This window comes from Ranitomeya imitator, chromosome 1 (genome assembly GCF_032444005.1).
Source record: "Ranitomeya imitator isolate aRanImi1 chromosome 1, aRanImi1.pri, whole genome shotgun sequence".
Lineage (NCBI taxonomy): Eukaryota > Metazoa > Chordata > Amphibia > Anura > Dendrobatidae > Ranitomeya > Ranitomeya imitator.
The window spans coordinates 650552302-650574051 of record NC_091282.1 but is presented as its reverse complement, the minus strand read 5'-3'; positions in this window follow the sequence as shown (position 1 = coordinate 650574051).

The window sequence follows — 21750 nt, the reverse complement described above, 5'->3', positions numbered from 1 at the left end:
GAGGGCAGTGTTGACCCATTCACCACTCGTACGGTCACAGGTTTGCCGAGCATCACCAAGGGTATTGCGTGTCGTTGAGCGAAGGCAGATGACATAAAATTACCCTCCGCCCCTGAATCCATGCAAAGCTCTACCGTATAAGTGGATGGGCCTATGGTAATTGTCCCCTTAAAGGACAGCATGGAGGAAACATCGCTGTGTCTAATGTACCTCCTCCTACAACCACTAGACGCTGACGTTTTCCCAACCGCTGGGAGCATCTGGAGGCAAGATTTCCTGACTGCCGGCAGACATGACAGACCTTGAGTGCACAAGCTCTCCGGGACTTAGATTCCGCTCGTGACACCTCCATGACCTCATGTGACTTAGGTGCCTGGATCGGAGATTCCAGAGGTTTGGAAAAGGTGGGAGCCAGCCGAAACCTCTGCCTACACTGGTGTCGCTCCAACCTTCCCTCATTAAAACGCAGGTCTATGAGAGTTGATAATGCTATTAGCTCCTCCAGTGTGGCGGGAATCTACCTAGTGGCCAAAGCTTCCTTCATATGGTCAGCCAGCCCCCTCCAAAATACGGGGATGAGGGCTTTATCCGGCCACTCCAGCTCAGATACTAAGGTGCGGAAGTGGATGGCAAAATGGCTGACCAAGGACGAGCCCTGGGACAATGCCAACAGTTGGAGTCCAATTCTAATATAGATGGTTAGCACTCGACTATATAGAGAAAAGGTGCCAGTGAAAAGGAACCCAATGTTCCGTAAAGTCCAAATCCAATATAGAATCACTGCACTCAGTAGAGAGATATGCTTTAAGTGAAATAATTTTTATTTAGGTGATGGGTGGAGCGACAAATTTTGACGTTTCGGCCGAACTCCGGCCTTTATCATATAGTCGCTAGAAAAAATCGAAAAATATATACAATTAGAACAATATATACAAAATATACATACTATATACATGATAAGAGAAAGCTGGCATATCCAGGTTTGTACAGGTGCAATAATGCAGATGCATTTCTACTAGAGACATCGGAGAACAAAAGATACTGGGTATCAAAGTTGCAAAGACATGGCATGTAACATAAACCAAAAAGATATAAAGCATACCCTTCGAGGTTACCGAGAGAATGTTGGCACCGTTTGTTTTGGAACATTTAATCAATGGCATATATCCTAAAGGTAAGGATAAGGGGAAGTATAGTTAGGAAAATATCCTAGGAATCCCTGGTAAAAGTGTGATATAGGAACATATTGTAGTGGTGTATCTCTAAATGATGTAACATGACCGAGGGTAAAAAGAAAAAAAAGGGGGGGAGAAAAGGAAAAAATATAGTACCGGTTCAGTGGATGGTTCAGAAGGGGTTTTATCAGCAAGCCCGGGGAGCGCTATCCTGACCGTAACAATAGGGCTGTAGGGGGTAAAGTGATCATGGTAAGGATATGCAACAATCCTGAAATCTAAGTGGGCGGTAGTTCCATGAAAAGGTACTTACATGTATTGGTGGCGCAGTGGTCCTGCGGAGGCACAGGCGAGTAGGTGCAGTGTGTGTGTACTGCACGAGAGGGGGAGCCCTTATCCAACAGTTGGAGCGCTGTATCATGGGTGACACGAGGTCCTAAAAAGACCTGTTTCAGAGTGCTCAGGAACAGTAGAGCACTCTGCACCACATGATCGCCACGCTCCCACAGCGGTGTAGCTCACACCAACGCCCTATCCGACAGGAGAGACATAATGAATCCCACCTTTGCCCACTTTGTGGGGAAACGAGCAGTCACAGAACTCTATCCCAAGACTCAGGGAAAAGGTTCCTGTAGACCTCTTGCGCTCGACACCGCTACTGGGGTCAGAGTGAAACAGAAGCAATAATTAAATGCACAAGAGAGTGTGCAGTGCCGCTCTGGCGGACGCCACTAACCACCCAGACTTGGGTTAGGAAAGCGCTCTATTAGCGCACGGCGCCGCACTGGCGGTTACTGCAATCAGTTGCTGTATCGTGTGTTAGGTGCAAGTAGCACTGTTGAGCGCTAGATTGCAAGCATCCACCATTCGCGAGCAGTCAACAACACTAGGAAGGGGGATGATTAAAGACCGACAGTCACACATCTACACACACACGTTTTCATGTATACACTAGCCCATAGCCGAACAGCCATGCAAACCTTTTATAGCAGCAGTGCTACGGAACCTTCCATATGTTCCAATAGGAGCCGCAACAGGACCTGAGCATGTGACCCCCGACCTCCAATGGGAGGTCGTCCTGTGGGCATGCTCAGTATGGGAAAAGCAGGACTTAGTCCCAGAAAGACCTCCTCGCTGCTGATCAATGCTGGCTTCAAAGTAACAAGCAGAAAAACACACCCAGGTATAGAGGTACCTCATAATCAGCATTAATCATAGACAAATGTATATAGAAATATAGAGGCAATTCATAGCTGAAATAATAGGACCATCAGGACTCACTAGAGTCAATAAAAAATACCACAAGAAAATCAGTGGAAAAATGTCCAAGAACAAGTAGCAAATATACAATACAAATTTTATTAATAATACAAAAAGGTAATAGACAGGGATGGAGCTAAAACAGGCAGTAAACCATATCATAACACAAGTGGTGGGAGACCGCACATGGTGCCCAAAGTCACAAAAATGGAAGCTAAACACATATTGAAAATAACACTATAAATGTGAACATCATGCTTATCTTAACATACCTAGTGGTCTGTAACAGGGGCACATGCAGTCTCCCGCCCTCCCCTGGCTTCAAAGGCAGAGCCTGGAAGTGCAGCAGTAACAAGTTGCACAGTATCAGCTTGAGCCAGATGCTGGGACTGACGTCTCTGCTGAGCAGGCTCCACTGTGGCTGGAGAAGAATGGAAGACCGCAGCGGAGATAGTAAAGAGGTGGGAACTCGATGCCTAGCCAACTAGCTAAAACCTGTCAGCACCCAGGATCTTCATCAGGAGAAGCCTGCTTCATCAGGAGAAGCAGTGCTTTTGCATTGCTAAAAGGGCACTAAAAACAAGATGGACACGGACATGTGCTTTCAGCAGCCAGTGACACAAGCTGTGGTGTCAGGACATTGTGGATGTTTCTTGCATCCTGATTGGCTAGTCACAATGAGCACACAGAAAGTTAGAAAAAAAAAGCTCCCCCAACGCTCATCATACACCACCATTATCCTAGCTAAAGTGCTCAAAATAATTTAGTGGAAACATAAATATTTTCCCACACTTTTTACCAAATGTTACTGATTTTTTTCTGATTTTATAAAATTTTGCTTGTGGTTCCGATCATGAATCCGAATGTGCCATATTCGGGCCCATTTTATGTTTGGCGATCGTTTTTTGAACAAATTCACTCATCAGTACTAGGGAGCCAGTGTGGATTTATGTCATGTACCATGGCCTAGATGCAAGATAATAAAATATTATTTTGAATTATTACAGAATTATCACTGAAAATTAAGAAAATTATGATTTTATCTAAATAGGGGCATACTATTTGCACTATTTGTTCAACCTCTTTGACTTTTGCCAAAGATTGGGTGATCTGATTGTTAATACCATGCGAAGTCTCCTGACAGCCACCTCTGGTTACCAATTAATTTTATCTGTTTTCATCAGGTCTATATCATTTACAAAAGTTTCAAAACAAGTTAGTCATGTCTAGAAAACCAAAATATAGATCAACCTCGTGGTAAGGGTATTTTGCAAAAGATTTTCCGCTATAAGTATATTCCGGTAGGATGATCATAAGAAACAAAGGAAAAAAGAGAATATCCTGTCATTGTCAAAAATATTACTTTATTAGATATTATAACATAGATAATACATACAGGTGAAGAATCAGCTAAAATAACATTGAAACTACAGGTAACCCAACTGTATCGGAAATAGTACAGCATAGACTGTGTCCCCAGATAGAGGATAAACTGCTAGTTCCTGATGGATTCATTTGTACATATAATTTTTGCAAGGGTGAAAAAAAACATGTGTTCCCACATACAAAGTAAAATCCCCAGGAATAATTTTTACGTATACATAGCAATATCCATATTGGCAGTGTAATTTAGGCCAAATAATCCATAGAGGTATCCGAATTTGTGATGTATAAATCACTTAATGGCAACAGTAGTAAATTGCTTATTATTACCGAAATATCAAAATTGCATGTGTTGCATAGTTTGGTCGCAGAAGAAACTTGTAAGAGTAGATTATAATGAGCAATTCAACTTTTATCTACACAGAACATGAGGTACATGCTTCAGCTTCCTAATACAGCAAAACATGAAGTCTAAAGGACCTTTTACCAGATAGAAAGTGAAACCAAGGTACAACAAGTATATGCATTACATTCAACTAAGCATGTAACAGGAACAACATCGTCATCTACTGTCAGAAAAGTGTAAACTTCTCCTGCACACAAATAAGGCTGGGGTCACACTAGCGTGTTTTACGGACGTATGAGAGGTGCAGAAAATACGCATTGCACACAGTACAATGATTCTCTATGGCCCAGCTCCTATATGGCATATTTTACGCATCCGTATTTTACGGTCTTGTACGGCCATAGACAATCGCAGCATGCTGCGTTTGTCAGCGTATTGTGCAAAAAATCCACCAATGAAAGTCATTGGGGGTGAGAAAAATAGGGATTACACACGGACCAACAGTGTGACTTGCGAGAAATACGCAGCGGTGTTCTATAGAAAAGCCGGCAATTCAGTGCGGTGTGCAGTAAATTCACACTGACAGGTTTTATTAGAATAGATAGAATAAATGTCTACACATAGTATAGGGATATATATATATATACATATATATATATATATATATATATATATATATATATATATATATATATATATATATGTCAGTGAGACATATATATGTATATTTATATTTTATACAGAGCTAGATAGCTTAACCCCTTAGTGACAGAGCCAATTTGGTACTTAATGACCAGGCCAATTTTTGCAATTCTGACCACTGTCACTTTATGAGGTTATAACTCTGGAACGCTTCAACGGATCCCGCTGATTCTGAGATTGTTTTTTCGTGACATATTGTACTTCATGTTAGTGGTAACATTTCTTCGATATTACTTGCGATTATTTATGAAAAAAACGGAAATATGGCGAAAATTTTTAAAATTTTGCAATTTTCAAACTTTGTATTTTTATGCCCTTAAATCAGAGAGATATGTCATAAAAAATAGTTAATAAATAACATTTCCCACATGTCTACTTTACATCAGCACAATTTTGGAAACAAAATTTTTTTTTGTTAGGGATTTATAAGGGTTAAAAGTTGACCAGCAATTTCTCATTTTTACAACACCATTTTTTTTAGGGACCACATCACATTTGAAGTCATTTTGAGGGGTCTATATGATAGAAAATAATGAAGTGTGACACCATTCTAAAAACTACACCCCTCAAGGTTCTCAAAACCACATTCAAGAAGTTTATTAACCCTTTACGTGCTTCACAGGAACTGAAACAATGTGGAAGGAAAAAATGAACATTTAACTTTTTTTTGCAAACATCTTAATTCAGAACCATTTTTTTTATTTTCACAAGTGTAAAAACAGAAATGTAACAATAAATTTTGTTATGCAATTTCTCCTGAATACGCCAATACCCCATATGTGGGGGTAAACCACTGTTAGGGCGCACCGCAGAACTTAGAAGTGAAGGAGCGCCGTTTTACTTTTTCAATGTAGAATTGGCTGGAATTGAGATTGGACGCCATGTCGCGTTTGGAGAGCCCCTGATGTGCCTAAACAGTGGAAACCCCCCACAAGTGACACCATTTTGGAAACTAGACCCCTTAAGGAACTTATCTAGATGTGTGGCGAGCACTTTGAACCCCCATGTGCTTCACAGAAGTTTATAACGTAGAGCCGTGAAAAAAAAAAATTGCATTTTTTCTACAAAAATGATCTTTTTGCCCACAAATTTTTATTTTCACAAGGGTAACAGGAGAAATTAGACCACAAAAGTTGTTGTGCAATTTCTCCTGAGTACGTCGATACCCAATATGTGGGGGTAAACCACTGTTTGGGCGCACCGCAGAGCTTGGAAGAGAAAGAGTGCCGTTTTACTTTTTCAATGTAGAATTGGCTGGAATTGAGATCGGACGCCATGTCGCGTTTGGAGAGCCCCTGATGTGCCTAAACAGTAGAAATCCCCCACAAGTGACCCCATTTTGGAAACTAGACCCCCCATGGAACTTATCTAGATGTGTGGTGAGAACCTTGAATGCCCAAGTGCTTCACAGAAGTTTATAATGCAGAGCCGTGAAAATAAAAAATATTTTTTTTTTCCACAAAAAAGATTTTTTAGCCACCAAATTTTTATTTTCACAAGGGTAACAAGAGAAACTGGACCCCAAAAGTTGTTGTCCAATTTGTCCTGAGTATGCTGGTACCCCATATGTGGGGGTTAACCACTGTTTGGGCGCACGGCAGAGCTCGGAAGGAAGGAGCGCCGTTTTGGAATGCAGACTTTGATAGAATGGTCTGTGGGTATTATGTTGCGTTTGCAGAGCCCCTGATGTACCTAACCAGTAGAAACCCTCCACAAGTGACCCCATTTTGGAAACTAGACCCCCCAAGGAACTTATCTAGATGTGTGGTGAGAACTTTGAATGCCCAAGTGCTTCACAGAAGTTTAGAATGCAGAGTCGTGAAAATAAAAAATATTTTTTTTTCCACAAAAAAGATATTGTAGCCCCCAAGTTTTTATTTTCACAAGGGTAACAGGAGAAATTGGACTACAATAGTTGTTGTCCAATTTATCCCGAGTACGCTGATGCGCCATATGTGGCGGTAAACCACTGTTTGGGCGCACGGCAGAGCTCGGAAGGGAAGGAGCGCCTTTTTGGAATGCAGACTTTGATAGAATGGTCTGTGGGCATTATGTTGCGATTGCAGAGCCCCTGATGTACCTAAACTGTAGTAACCCCCCACAAGTGACCCCATTTTGGAAACTAGACCCCCAAGGGAACTTATCTAGATGTGTGGTGAGAACTTTGAATGCCCAAGTGCTTCACAGAAGTTTAGAATGCAGAGTCGTGAAAATAAAATTTTTTTTTTTTTCACAAAAAAGATTTTGTAGCCCCCAAGTTTTTATTTTCACAAGGGTAACAAGAGAAATTGGACCCCAGAAGTTGTTGTCCAATTTATCCCGAGTACGCTGATGCCCCATATGTGGGGGTAACCCACTGTTTGGGCGCACGGCAGAGCTCAGAAGGGAGGGAGCACCATTTGACTTTTTGAGCGCAAAATTGGCTGTCGTGTTTGGAGACCCCCTGATGTACCTAAACAGTGGAAACCCCCCAATTCTAGCTCCAACCCTAACCCCAACACACCCCTAACCCTAATCCCAACCTCATCCATAATCCTAATCACTAACCCTAACCATAATCACAACCCTTACCCCAAAACAACCCTAATGTCAACCCTAATCATAACCCTAATCAAAACCCTAAATCCAACACACCCCTAATCCTAATCTCAACCCTAACCTCAAACCTAACCCTAATCCCAATACACCCCTAATCACAACCCTAACCTTAACCCTAATCCCAAACCTAACCCTAATCCCAAGCGTAACCCTAATGCCAACCCTAACCCTAATACGAACCCTAATCCAAACCCTAACCCTAATCCCAGCTCTAACCCTAACTTTAGCCCCAACCCTAGCCCTAACTTTAGCCCCAACCCTAACCCTAGCCCTAGGGCTACTTTCACACTTGCGTCGTTTGGCATTCCGTCGCAATCCGTCGTTTTGGACAAGAAACGGATCCTGCAAATGTGCCCGCAGGATGCGTTTTTTGCCCATAGACTTGTATTGCCGACGGATCGTGACGGATGGCCACACGTCGCGTCCGTCGTGCACTGGATCAGTTGTGTTTTGGCGGAGCGTCGGCACAAAAAAACGTTCAATGAAACGTTTTTTTGTACGTCGCATCCGCCATTTCTGACCGCGCATGCGTGGCCGTAACTCCGCCCCCTCCTCCCCAGGACATAGATTGGGCAGCGGATGTGTTGAAAAACTACAGCTGCTGCCCACGTTGTGCACAATTTTCACAACGTGCGTCGGTATGTCGGGCCGACGCATTGCGACGGCCCCGTACCGACGTAAGTGTGAAAGAAGCCTAACCCTAAGTTTAGCCCCAACCCTAACCCTAAATTTAGCCCCAACCCTAACCCTAAATTTAGCCCCAACCCTAGCCCTACCCCTAACCTAACCCTACCCCTAACCTAACCCTACCCCTAACCCTACCCCTAACCTAACCCTAACCTAACACTAACCCTACCCCTAACCCTAACCTAACCCTACCCCTAACCCTACCCCTAACCTAACCCTACCCCTAACCTAACCCTAACCCTACCCCTACCCCTAACCTAACCCTAACCTAACACTAACCCTACCCCTAACCCTAACCTAACCCTACCCCTAACCCTACCCCTAACCTAACCCTACCCCTAACCTAACCCTAACCCTACCCCTAACCCTACCCCTAACCTAACCCTAACCTAACCCTACCCCTAACCCTACCCCTAACCCTACCCCTAACCCTACCCCTAACCTAACCCTACCCCTAACCCTACCCCTAACCTAACCCTAACCCTACCCCTAAACCTAACCCTACCCCTAACCCTAACCTAACCCTACCCCTAACCTAACCCTACCCCTAACCCTACCCCTAACCCTACCCCTAACCTAACCCTAACCTAACCCTACCCCTAACCCTAACCCTACCCCTAACCCTACCCCTAACCCTACCCCTAATTTTAGCCCCAACTGCTGTTCTCCTGCCGGCCGGCAGATGGAGACAGATGGCGGGCGCACTGGGCATGCGTCCGCCATGTTCTGCTGCCGGCGGCCAGGAGGAGCAGCAAGAGGATCCAGGGACCTAGGTGAGTATGCTAGGGTCCCCGAATCCCCCTATTTCTCTGTCCTCTGATGTGCGATCACATCAGAGGACAGAGAATTACACTTTACTTTTTTTTTTTTTTTTGCGGTCGCCGGTAAACAGTTAATTACCGGCGATCGCAAAACAGGGGTCGGTAATACCGACCCCGATCGTGCTCTTTGGGGTCTCGGCTACCCCCGGCAGCCGAGACCCCAAAGATTCTCCCGGTGCCGGCCGGCGGGCGCACTGCGCATGCGCCCGCCATTTTGAAGATGGCGGCGCCCACCGGGAGACACGAGGAGCATCGGGGGAGCTAGGTGAGTATTGGGGGGCCTCCTGGGACCCCTTTTCTCTGTCCTCCGATGTGCGATCACATCGGAGGACAAAGAAATTAAAAAGAGATCGCTTTTTTTTTTTTTTTTTTGCGATCGCCGGTAAACGGTTAATTACCGGCGATCGCAAATGCGGGGTGGGTTAAAAACCCCCCGAATCATGTTCTCTGGGGTCTCGGCTACCCTCGGCAGCCGAGACCCCGGAGAAAATCGGCCTCTGGGGGGCGCTATGGACTTTTTCCACAGCGCCGTTAATTAACGGCGCTGTGGTTTAAGTACCCTTAGCGGCCGCCGTTAAAAGGCGTATCGGCTGTCGCTAAGGGGTTAAAAGCCAGTAATTCAATTGCCGGCTTTTCCTATCTCCTTCTCAAACCTGACAGGATATGAGACATAGTTTACATACAGTAAACCATCTCATATCCCTTATTTTTTTACATATTCCTCATTAGTAATGTTACAAGTGTATGTGTGTAAAATTTGGGGGCTCTATCTGTTAAAATAAAGGGTTAAATCACAGAAAAAATTGGCCCACGCAATTTTCTCCACCAGAGTGGGAAAGCCAGTGACTCAGGGCAGATATTAATAGTCTAGAGAGGGACGATGGTTATAGGACCCCCCTGGCTAAAAACATCTGCCCCCAGCCACCCCAGAAAAGGCACATCTGGAAGATGCGCCTATTCTAGCACATGGCCACTCTCTTCCCACTCCCGTGTAGCGGTGGGATATGGGGTAATAAAGGGTTAATGTCACCTTGCTATTGTAAGGTGACATTGAGCCAGGTTAATAATGGAGAGGCATCAATGAGACACCTATCCATTATTAATCCAATATTAGTAAATCTACTATATAAAGCTGAATGTGTATGTGTGTGTGTGTATGTGTGTGTGTATGTCTGGGATTGGCATCTGCTCCGTCGCAGCTACAGCCACAAAATTTTGCACAGTCACACGTCTGGACCCCGAGAGCGTCATAGGCTATATTGTGAGGCGAAATTTTAACCCCGCGCGTTCCAATTCACCAAACAATTTTGCCCCTATCTACATAATGGGGAAAAAAGTAAAAGGAAAAGTGTTGGAGGCGTCGCAGCTACAGAAACAAAATTTTGCACAGTCACACATCTGGACCCTGAGAGCGTCATAGGCTACGTTGTGAGGTGAAATTTTAACCCCGCGCTTTCCAATTCACCAAACAATTTTGCCCCTATCTACATAATGGGGAAAAAAGTGAAAGGAAAAGTGTTGGAGGCGTCGCAGCTACAGAAACAAAATTTTGCACAGTCACACGTCTGGACCCTGAGAGCGTCATAGGCTACGTTGTGAGGTGAAATTTTAACCCCGCGCTTTCCAATTCACCAAACAATTTTGCCCCTATCTACATAATGGGGAAAAAGTGAAAGGAAAAGTGTTGGAGGCGTCGCAGCTACAGCCACAAAATTTTGCACAGTCACATGTCTGGACCCTGAGAGCGTCATAGGCCATGTTGTGAGGTGAAATTTTAACTCCGCGCTTTCCAATTCACCAAACAATTTTTCCCCTATCTACATAATGGGGAAAAGTGAAAGGAAAAGTGTTGGAGGCAAATTGACAGCTGCCAGATGTGAACAAGGGGGACTTAAAGAATGAGAGCGATGGCGCAAAAGAGTATATACCGATCAGTTGCTAAGGTGGGGCCCCGACATGAGATACTCACCACACATGGGGATATGAACACACACAAAATGCGCCACACACTACCACGTGCTTGAACACATATACCACCCTCAGCACACATTTCACCACACATACACCAACCTTGCCACATAAAAGTCGAAACACAAAAGTCGCCGCTCAAAACTCGCCATGCGCAAAACTCGCCACATGCAAAAACTAGGCTCCCGCAAAACTCGCCACAAGTGCAAAACTCACCTCATGAAAAACTCGCCACACGCAAAACTTGCACACGCGGAAAAATTGCCACATGCACAAAATTTGCAACACATGCAAAAGTTGCCTCACACAAAACTTGCACATACTCAAAAGGCACCAGACATAAAACTCACCACGCGCAAAACTCGCCATGCGCAAAACTTGCTGCACACAACTTGCTACACTAACCTGTTACATGCAACTCGACACACAAAAAGTTGCTACACGCATGTTGCCACACAAAACTCATCTCACAAAAGTCGCTACATGCATGTCGCCACACACAACTCAACACACACAACTTGACAAACGAAACTCGCCCTAAAACACACACAAGTCTGGTATTAGCCTTCAAAAATAAAAATCTGATTAACCCCTTCCCGACCCATGACGCCACGTAGGCGTCATGAAAGTCGGTGCCATTCCGACCCATGACGCCTATGCGGCGTCATGGAAAGATCGCGTCCCTGCAGATCCGGTGAAAGGGTTAACTCCCATTTCACCCGATCTGCAGGGACAGGGGGAGTGGTAGTTTAGCCCAGGGGGGGTGGCTTCACCCCCTCGTGGCTACGATCGCTCTGATTGGCTGTTGAAAGTGAAACTGCCAATCAGAGCGATTTGTAGTATTTCACCTATTATAACGGGTGAAATATTACAATCCAGCCATGGCCGATGCTGAAATATCATCGGCCATGGCTGGAAATACTAATGTGCCCCCACCCCACCCCTCCGATCGCCCCCCCAGCCCTCCGATCTGGCCGGTACACTGCTCCGGCTCCCCTCCGTCCAGTGCTCCGCTCCCCCCCGTGCTCTTGTCCGCTCCCCCCGTGCTCCAGTCACCCCCCCGTGCTCCAATCACCCCCCCTGCACTCCGATCCACCCCCCCCGATGCTCCGTTCCACCCCCCCGTGCTCCATTCCAGCCCCCCCGTGCTCCGTTCCACGCCCCCCGTGCTCCGTTCCACCCCTCCCGCACTCCGATTCCCCCCCCGTGCTCCGATCCCCCCCCCGTGGTCCCCCCCCACCCCATCATACTTACCGATCCAGCCGGGGTCCCGTCCGTCTTCTCCCTGGGCGCCGCCATCTTCCAAAATGGCGGGCGCATGCGCAGTGCGCCCGCCGAATCTGCCGGCCGGCAGATTCGTTCCAAAGTGCATTTTGATCACTGAGATAGATTATATCTCAGTGATCAAAATAAAAAAAATAATAAATGACCCCCCCCCCCCCCTTTGTCACCCCCATAGGTAGGGACAATAAAAAAATAAAGAAATTTTTTTTTCCACTAATGTTAGAATAGGGTTAGGGTTAGGGGTAGGGTTAGGGGTAGGGCTAGGGTTAGGGCTAGGGGTAGGGGTAGGGTTAGGGGTAGGGTTAGGGTTAGGGTTAGGGCTAGGGGTAGGGTTAGGGTTAGGGTTAGGGCTAGGGTTAGGGTTTCGGTATGTGCACACGTATTCTGGTCCTCTGCGGATTTTTCCGCTGCGGATTTGATAAATCCGCAGTGCTAAACCGCTGCGGATTTATGGCGGATTTACCGCGGTTTTTCTGCGCATTTCACTGCGGTTTTACAACTGCGATTTTCTATTGGAGCAGTTGTAAAACCGCTGCGGAATCCGCACAAAGAAGTGACATGCTGCGGAATGTAAACCGCTGCGTTTCCGTGCAGTTTTTCCGCAGCATGGGCACAGCGATTTTTGTTTCCCGTAGGTTTACATTGAACTGTAAACTCATGGGAAACTGCTGCGGATCCGCAGCGTTTTCCGCAGCGTGTGCACATACCTTTAGAATTAGGCTATGTGCACATGGTGCGGATTTGGCTGCGGATCCGCAGCAGAGTTCCATCAGGTTTACAGTACCATGTAAACATATGAAAAACCAAATCCGCTGTGCCCATGGTGCGGAAAATACCGCGCGGAAACGCTGCGTTGTATTTTCCGCAGCATGTCAATTCTTTGTGCGGATTCCGCAGCGTTTTACACCTGTTCCTCAATAGGAATCCGCAGGTGAAATCCGCACAAAAAACACTGGAAATCCGCGGAAAATCCGCAGGTAAAACGCAGTGCCTTTTACCCGCGGATTTTTCAAAAATGGTGCGAAAATATCTCACACGAATCCGCAACGTGGGCACATAGCCTTAGGGTTAGGGTTGGAATTAGGGTTGTGGTTAGGGGTGTGTTGCGGTTAGGGTTGTGTTTAGGGTTATGGCTACAGTTGGGATTAGGGTTAGGGGTGTGGAGGGGTTAGTGTTGGAGGTAGAATTGAGGGGTTACCACTGTTTAGGCACATCAGGGGACTCCAAACGCAACATGGCGCCACCATTGATTCCAGCCAATCTCGTATTCAAAAAGTCAAATGGTGCTCCCTCACTTCCGAGCCCTGACGTGTGCCCAAACAGTGGTTTACCCCCACATATGGGGTACCAGCATACTCAGGACAAACTGCGCAACAATTACTGGGGTCCAATTTCTCCTGTTACCCTTGTGAATCAAAAAAAATGCTTGCTAAAACATAATTTTTGAGGAAAGAAAAATGATTTTTTATTTTCACGGCTCTGCGTTGTAAACGTCTGTGAAGCACTTGGGGGTTCAAAGTGCTCACCACATATCTAGATAAGTTCCTTGGGGGGTCTAATTTCTAAAATGGGGTCACTTGTGGGGGTTTCTACTGTTTAGGCACACCAGGGGCTCTGCAAACGCAACGTGACACCCGCAGACCATTCCATCAAAGTCTGCATTTCAAAAGTCACTACTTCCCTTCTGAGCCCCGACGTGTGCCCAAACAGTGGTTTACCCCCACTCATGGGGTATCAGCGTACTCAGGAGAAACTGGACAACAACTTTTGGGGTCCAATTTCTCCTGTAACCCTTGGGAAAATAAAAAATTCTGGGCTAAATAATTATTTTTGAGGAAAGAAAACGTATTTATTATTTTCACGGCTCTGCATTATAAACTTCTATGAAGCACTTGGGGGTTCAAAGTGCTCACCACACATCTAGATAAGTTCCTTTCGGGGTCTAGTTTCCAAAATGGGGTCACTTGTGGGGGGTTTCTACTGTTTAGGCACATCAGGGGCTCTGCAAACGCAACGTGACGCCCGCATAGCATTCCATCAAAGTCTGCATTTCAAAACGTCACTACTTCAATTCCAAGCCCCGGCATGTGCCCAAACAGTAGTTTACCCCCACATATGGGGTATCACCGTACTCAGGAGAAACTGGACAACAAATATTGGGGTCAAATTTCTCCAGTTACCCTTGGGAAAATTAAAAAATTCTGGGCTAAATAATTATTTTTGAGGAAAGAAAACGTATTTATTATTTTCACGGCTCTGCATTATAAACTTCTATGAAGCGCTTGGGGGTTCAAAGTGCTCACCACACATCTAGATAAGTTCCTTTCGGGGTCTAGTTTCCAAAATGCGGTCACTTGTGGGGGGTTTCTACTGTTAAGCCACATCAGGGGCTCTGCAAACGCAACGTGACGCCCACAGAGCATTCCATCAAAGTCTGCATTTCAAAACGTCACTACTTCACTTCCGAGCCTCGGCATGTGCCCAAACAGTGGTTTACCCCCACATATGGGGTATCAGCGTACTCAGGAGAAACTGGACAACATCTTTTGGGGTCCAGTTTCTTCTGTAACCCTTGGGAAAATAAAAAATTCTGGGCTAAATAATTATTTTTGAGGAAAGAAAACGTATTTATTATTTTCACGGCTCTGCATTATAAACTTCTATGAAGCACTTGGGGGTTCAAAGTGCTCACCACACATCTAGATAAGTTCCTTTGGGGGTCTAGTTTCCAAAATGGGGTCACTTGTGGGGGGTTTCTACTGTTAAGCCACATCAGGGGCTCTGCAAACGCAACGTGACGCCCACAGAGCATTCCATCAAAGTCTGCATTTCAAAACGTCACTACTTCACTTCCGAGCCCCGGCATGTGCCCAAACAGTGATTTACCCCCACATATGGGGTATCATCGTACTCAGGAGAAACTGGACAACAACTTTTGGGGTCAAATTTCTCCTGTTACCCTTGGGAAAATAAAAAATTGCAGGCTAAAAGATCATTTTTGAGAAAATAATTTTTTTTTTTTTTTCATGGCTCTGCGTTATAAACTTCTGTGAAGCACTTGGGGGTTCAAAGTCCTCACCACACATCTAGATTAGTTCCTTTGGGGGTCTAGTTTCCAAAATGGTGTCATTTCTGGGGGATCTCCAATGTTTAGGCACACAGGGGCTCTCCAAACGTGACATGGTGTCCGCTAATGATTGGAGCTAATTTTCCATTTAAAAAGCCAAATGGCGTGCCATCCCTTCCGAGCCCTGCCGTGCGCCCAAACAGTGGTTTACCCCCACATATTGGGTATCTGCGTACTCAGGACAAACAGGACAACAATATTTGGGGTCCAATTTCTCCTATTATCCTTGGCAAAATAGGAAATTCCAGGCTAAAAAATCATTTTTGAGGAAAGAAAAATTATTTTTTATTTTCATGGCTCTGCGTTATAAACTTCTGTGAAGCACCTGGGGGTTTAAAGTGCTCAATATGCATCTAGATAAGTTTCTTGGGGGGTCTAGTTTCCAAAATGGGGTCACTTGTGGGGGAGCTCCAATGTTTAGGCACACAGGGGCTCTCCAAACGCGACATGGTGTCCGCTAACAATTGGAGCTAATTTTCCATTCAAAAAGTCAAATGGCGCGCCTTCCCTTCCGGGCCCTGCCGAGTGCCCAAACAGTGGTTTACCCCCACATATGAGGTATCGACGTACTCGGGAGAAATTGCCCAACAAATTTTATGATCCATTTTACCCTACTGCCCATGTGAAAATGAAAAAATTGAGGCGAAAAGAATTTTTTTGTGAAAAAAAAGTACTTTTTCATTTTTACAGATCAATTTGTGAAGCACCTGAGGGTTTAAAGTGCTCACTAGGCATCTAAATAAGTTCCTTGGGGGGTCTAGTTTCCAAAATGGGGTCACTTGTGGGGTTGCGCCAATGTTTAGGCACACAGGAGCTCTCCAAACGCGACATGGTGTCCGCTAACGATGGAAATAATTTTTCATTCAAAAAGTCAAATGGCGCTCCTTCCCTTCCGAGCCTTACCATGTGCCCAAACAGTGGTTTACCCCCACATGTAAGGTATTGGTGTACTCAGGAGAAATTGCCCAACACATTTTAGGATCCATTTTATCCTGTTGCCCATGTGAAAATGAAAAAATTGAGGCTAAAAGAATTTTTTTGGTGAAAAAAAGTACTTTTTCATTTTTACGGATTAATTTGTGAAGCACCTGGGGGTTCAAAGTGCTCACTATGCATCTAGATAAGTTCCTTGGGGCGTCTAGTTTCCAAAATGGGGTCACTTGTGGGGGAGCTCCAATTTTTAGGCACACGGGGGCTCTCCAAACGTGACATGGTGTCCGCTAAAGAGTGCAGCCAATTTTTCATTCAAAAAGTCAAATGGCGCTCCTTCCCTTCCAAGCCCTGCCGTGCGCTCAAACAGTGGTTTACCCCCACATATGAGGTATCAGCGTACTCAGGACAAATTGGACAACAACTTTCGTGGTTCAGTTTCTCCTTTTACCATTGGGAAAATAAAAAAATTGTTGCTAAAAGATAATTTTTGTGACTAAAAAGTTAAATGTTCATTTTTTCCTTCCATGTTGCTTCTGCTGCTGTGAAGCACCTGAAGGGTTAATAAACTTCTTGAATGTGGTTTTGAGTACCTTGAGGGGTGCAGTTTTTAGAATGGTGTCACTTTTGGGTATTTTCAGCCATATAGACCCCTCAAACTGACTTCAAATGTGAGGTGGTCCCTAAAAAAAATGGTTTTGTAAATTTCGTTGTAAAAATGACAAATCGCTGGTCAAATTTTAACCCTTATAACTTCCTAACAAAAAAAAATTTTGTTTCCAAAATTGTGCTGATGTAAAGTAAACATGTGGGAAATGTTATTTATTAACTATTTTGTGTCACATATCTCTCTGGTTTAACAGAATAAAAATTCAAAATGTGAAAATTGCGAAATTTTCAAAATTTTCGCCAAATTTCCGTTTTTATCACAAATAAACGCAGAATTTATTGACCTAAATTTACCACTAACATGAAGCCCAATATGTCACGAAAAAACAATCTCAGAACCGCTAGGATCCGTTGAAGCGTTCCTGAGTTATTACCTCATAAAGGGACACTGGTCAGAATTGCAAAAAACGGCAAGGTCTTTAAGGTCAAAATAGGCTGGGTCATGAAGGGGTTAATAAGCAGACAAACTACAAGAGCAACAAATGTACCACATAGGAAATACAGCAGCTGTCAGTCACATGACCTGTCTATTATGTGTATGTGTGAGCTAATATATACTGCCAGGGGGAGGGCTTCTTGTTGGCTGGGGATTTATCAGGCTGCCAATTTATCTTACAAATACTGAGGTAAAAATACTGAGCAAATAACATGTTAACGAGGTCTAATACAGGAGATCACACAGGTATATACTATATACAGGGGAGATGACACACAGATATATACTATATACAGGAGAGATAACACACAAGTATATACTATATAGAGGAGGAGATGACATACAGGTACATACTATATACAGGAGGAGATGACATACAGGTATATACTAAATACAGGAGGAGATGACACACAGGTATATACTATATACAGGAGCAGATTACCTACAGGTATATACTATATACAGGAGGAGATGACATAGAGGTATATGCTATATATAGAAGATGACATACAGGTATATACTATATACAGGAGGAGATGACACACAGATATATACTATAAACAGGGGAGATGACACACAGGTATATACTATATACAGGAGGAGATGACATATAGGTATTTACTATATATAGAAGGAGATGACATACAGGTATATTACTATATATAGGAGGAGATGACATACAGGTATATACTATATATAGGAGGAGATGACATACAGGTATATACTATATATAGGAGGAGATGACATACAGGTATATACTATATACAGGGGAGACGACACACAGCAGGTATATACTATATACAGGGGAGATGACATACAGGTATATACTATATACAGGAGATGACATACAGGTGTATACTATATATAAGGGAGATGACAAACATGTATATACTGAGGTGAAAATGAGAGGTGTGAGGTGAAAATGAAAAGGTGTGAGTGTAAAATGAGAGGAGTGAGGGAAAATAGTGTGGTGATCGGAAAATGACAGATGTGAGGTCGAAATGACAAGTGTTAGGGGGGAATGAGAGGAGTGAGGGAGAAAATGAGAGGTGTGAGGGAGAAAATGAGAGATGTGAGGGGGAAAATGAGAGGCGTGATGGGAAAATAAGAGAAGTGACGTGCTATAACTAACCACAGATATTTACTATGCCCAGGCAACGCCGTGCTCTTCAGCTAGTCTAATATATAAAGCTGAATGTGTGTGTGTGTGTGTGTGTGTGTATGTCCGGGATTGGCATCTGCACCGTCGCAGATACAGCTACAAAATTTTGCACAGTCACACATCTGGACCCCGAGAGCATCATAGGCTATGTTGTGAGGTGAAATTTTAACCCTGCGCTTTCCAATTCACCAAACAATTTTGCCCCTATCTACATAATGGGGAAAAAGTGAAAGGAAAAGTGTTGGAGGCAAATTGACAGCTGCCAGATGTGAACAAGGGGGACTTAAAGAATGAGAGCGATGGCGCCAAAGAGTATATACCGTACAGTTGCTAAGGTGGGGCCCCGACATGGGATACTCACCACACACGGGGATATGAACACACACACAAAATGTGCTTGAACACATATCAACCTCAGCACACATTTCACCACACATACACCAACCTCGCCACATAAAAGTCGAAACACAAAAGTCGCCGCTCAAAACTCGCCACGCGCAAAACTCGCCACATGCAAAAACTAGGCTCCCGCAAAACTCGCCACAAGTGCAAAACTCACCTCATGGAAAACTCGCCACACGCAAAACCCGCACACGCGGAAAAATTGCCACATGCACAAAAGTTGCAACACATGCAAAAGTTGCCTCACACAAAACTTGCACATACTCAAAAGATACTACACATAAAACTCACCACGTTCAAAACTCGCCATGCGCAAAACTTGCTGCACACAACTTGCTACACTAACCTGTCACATGCAACTCGATACACAAAAAGTTGCTACACGCATGTTGCCACACAAAACTCATCTCACAAAAGTCGCTACATGCATGTCGCCACACGCAACTCAACACACACAACTTAACAAACGAAACTCGCCCTAAAACACACACAAGTCTGGTATTATCCTTCAAAAATAAAAATCTGATTAATAAGCAGACAAACTACAAGAGCAACAAATGTTCCATATAGGAAATACAGCAGCTGTCAGTCACATGACCTGTCTATTATGTGTATGTGTGAGCTAATATATACTGCCAGGGGGAGGGCTTCCTGTTGGCTGGGGATTTATCAGGCTGCCAATTTAGCTTACAAATACTGAGGTAAAAATACTGACCAAATAACGTGTGAATGCGGTCTAGTACAGGAGGAGGTGACACACAGGTATATACTATATACAGGAGAGATGGCACACAGGTATATACTATATACAGGAGGAGATGACACACAGATATATACTATATACAGGAGGAGATGACACACAGACATATACTATATACAGGAGGAGATGACATACAGGTATATACTATATACAGGGGAGATGACATACAGGTATATACTATATACAGGAGCAGATGACCTACAGGTATATACTATATACAGGAGGAGATGACACACAGGTATATACTATAAACAGGAGCAGATGACCTACAGGTATATACTATATACATGAGGAGATGACACACAGGTATATACTATATACAGGAGCAGATGACCTACAGGTATATACTATATACAGGAGGAGATGACACACAGATATATACTATATACAGGAGGAGATGACATGCAGGTATATACTATATATAGAAGGAGAAGACATACAGGTATATACTATATATAGGAGATGACATACAGGTATATACTATATACAGGGGAGATGACACACAGCAGGTATATACTATATACAGGGGAGATGACAAACAGGTATATACTATGCACAGGAGATGACATACAGGTGTATACTTTATATAAGGGAGATGACAAACATGTATATACTGAGGTGAAAATGAGAGGTGTGAGGTGAAAATGAAAAGGTGTGATTGCAAAATGAGAGGAGTGAGGGAAAATAGTGGAGTGATCGGAAAATGACAGATGTGAGGTTGAAATGACAAGTATTAGGGGGGAATGAGAGGAGTGAGTGAGAAAATGAGAGGTGTGAGGGAGAAAATGAGAGATGTGAGGGGGAAAATGAAAGATGTGATTGGGAAAATGAGAGGCATGATGGGAAAATAAGATAAGTGAGGTGCTATAACTAACCACAGATATTTACTATGCCCAGGCAACGCCGGGCTCTTCAGCTAGTCTAATATATAAAGCTGAATGTGTGTGTGTGTGTGTGTAACAACTCTGCTGGCATCACGTCATGGCCTCACATCTCTCACACTATCTTACCCACTGCTCCAGGTCATGATGTGGTTTCTGTTTCATGCCAGCTCCATGTTCTGTGTCTCTGCTCTCTGCATGCCTCATGGCTATGTGTATAGGGGGCCGGCGCCTGAACTCTCTGGTTCTTATAGGAATCAGGTGCACCTGTCCAATCAGTTCCTGACCAATTATCAAGAGGTCTCCTGTATATAGTGCAGCTCCACCCTGTGGTCTGGGCCTGTGCAATGTGTTAGCTCAGTTAGTGTTTAGCTGCTGAGTTTGCCTGGCCTTGCTCTGAGTTACTCCCTCTCTGGAGGCTTTTCTCTGTGCTATTGCCTTGATCTTGTAGTCCGCCCTCCAGGAGGCAGAATATCCTGGTCCCTGTGTCTTTGTCCCTGTGTCTTGTTCCATTGCCTTGTCTGTACTTAGTCTTATCTCGGTCTTCTTGTCTGTGGCTTCCTTCCCTGCTGTGTCTTTCCTTGTGTTCTCAGTCTGCTTACACTCTGCACTCTTGCGGCTCTGCCTGCTTTGTATCTTGGTGGCTTTGCCGCTGCTCCGCACTCCTGCGGTTCTGCTCCGTTCTACTCTGCTCCGCTCCCGTTGCTGCAGAAACCTTTTGCTGCAGTTCCTCTCTGCAATCCTTGCGGTTCCACTCTGCTTAGCTTCTGCAGTATCTCTTGCTGCAGCTTCTCTCCACATTCTTTGTGGCTCTGCTCAGCTTTTGGTGCTACGCTATTTCTTGCTGCTTTTCCACTCCTATCTGCAGTCTTGCACTCCTCTCCTGTGTGAACAGGTCCCTACCTGTTTCTTCATACCTCATTCCTTTCTGCTTGTTTCCTTTCCTGCACCTCCTGTGTGAACAGGTCCCTACCTGTTCCTTCATATTTCATATCTGTTCCTGCACCTCCTGTTGTGAATTCTGTGGTCAAGCTCCCTCCTGTGGTCATGAGTGGTACTTCGGCTGGTTCTGTCCATGGGCTTCCTCTGGTGGATGTGAGTGGGGCTGCGGCTTCTGAGTTTCCTTCCTCAGGTGACAAGGTTAAGTCGTTAGGTGCTG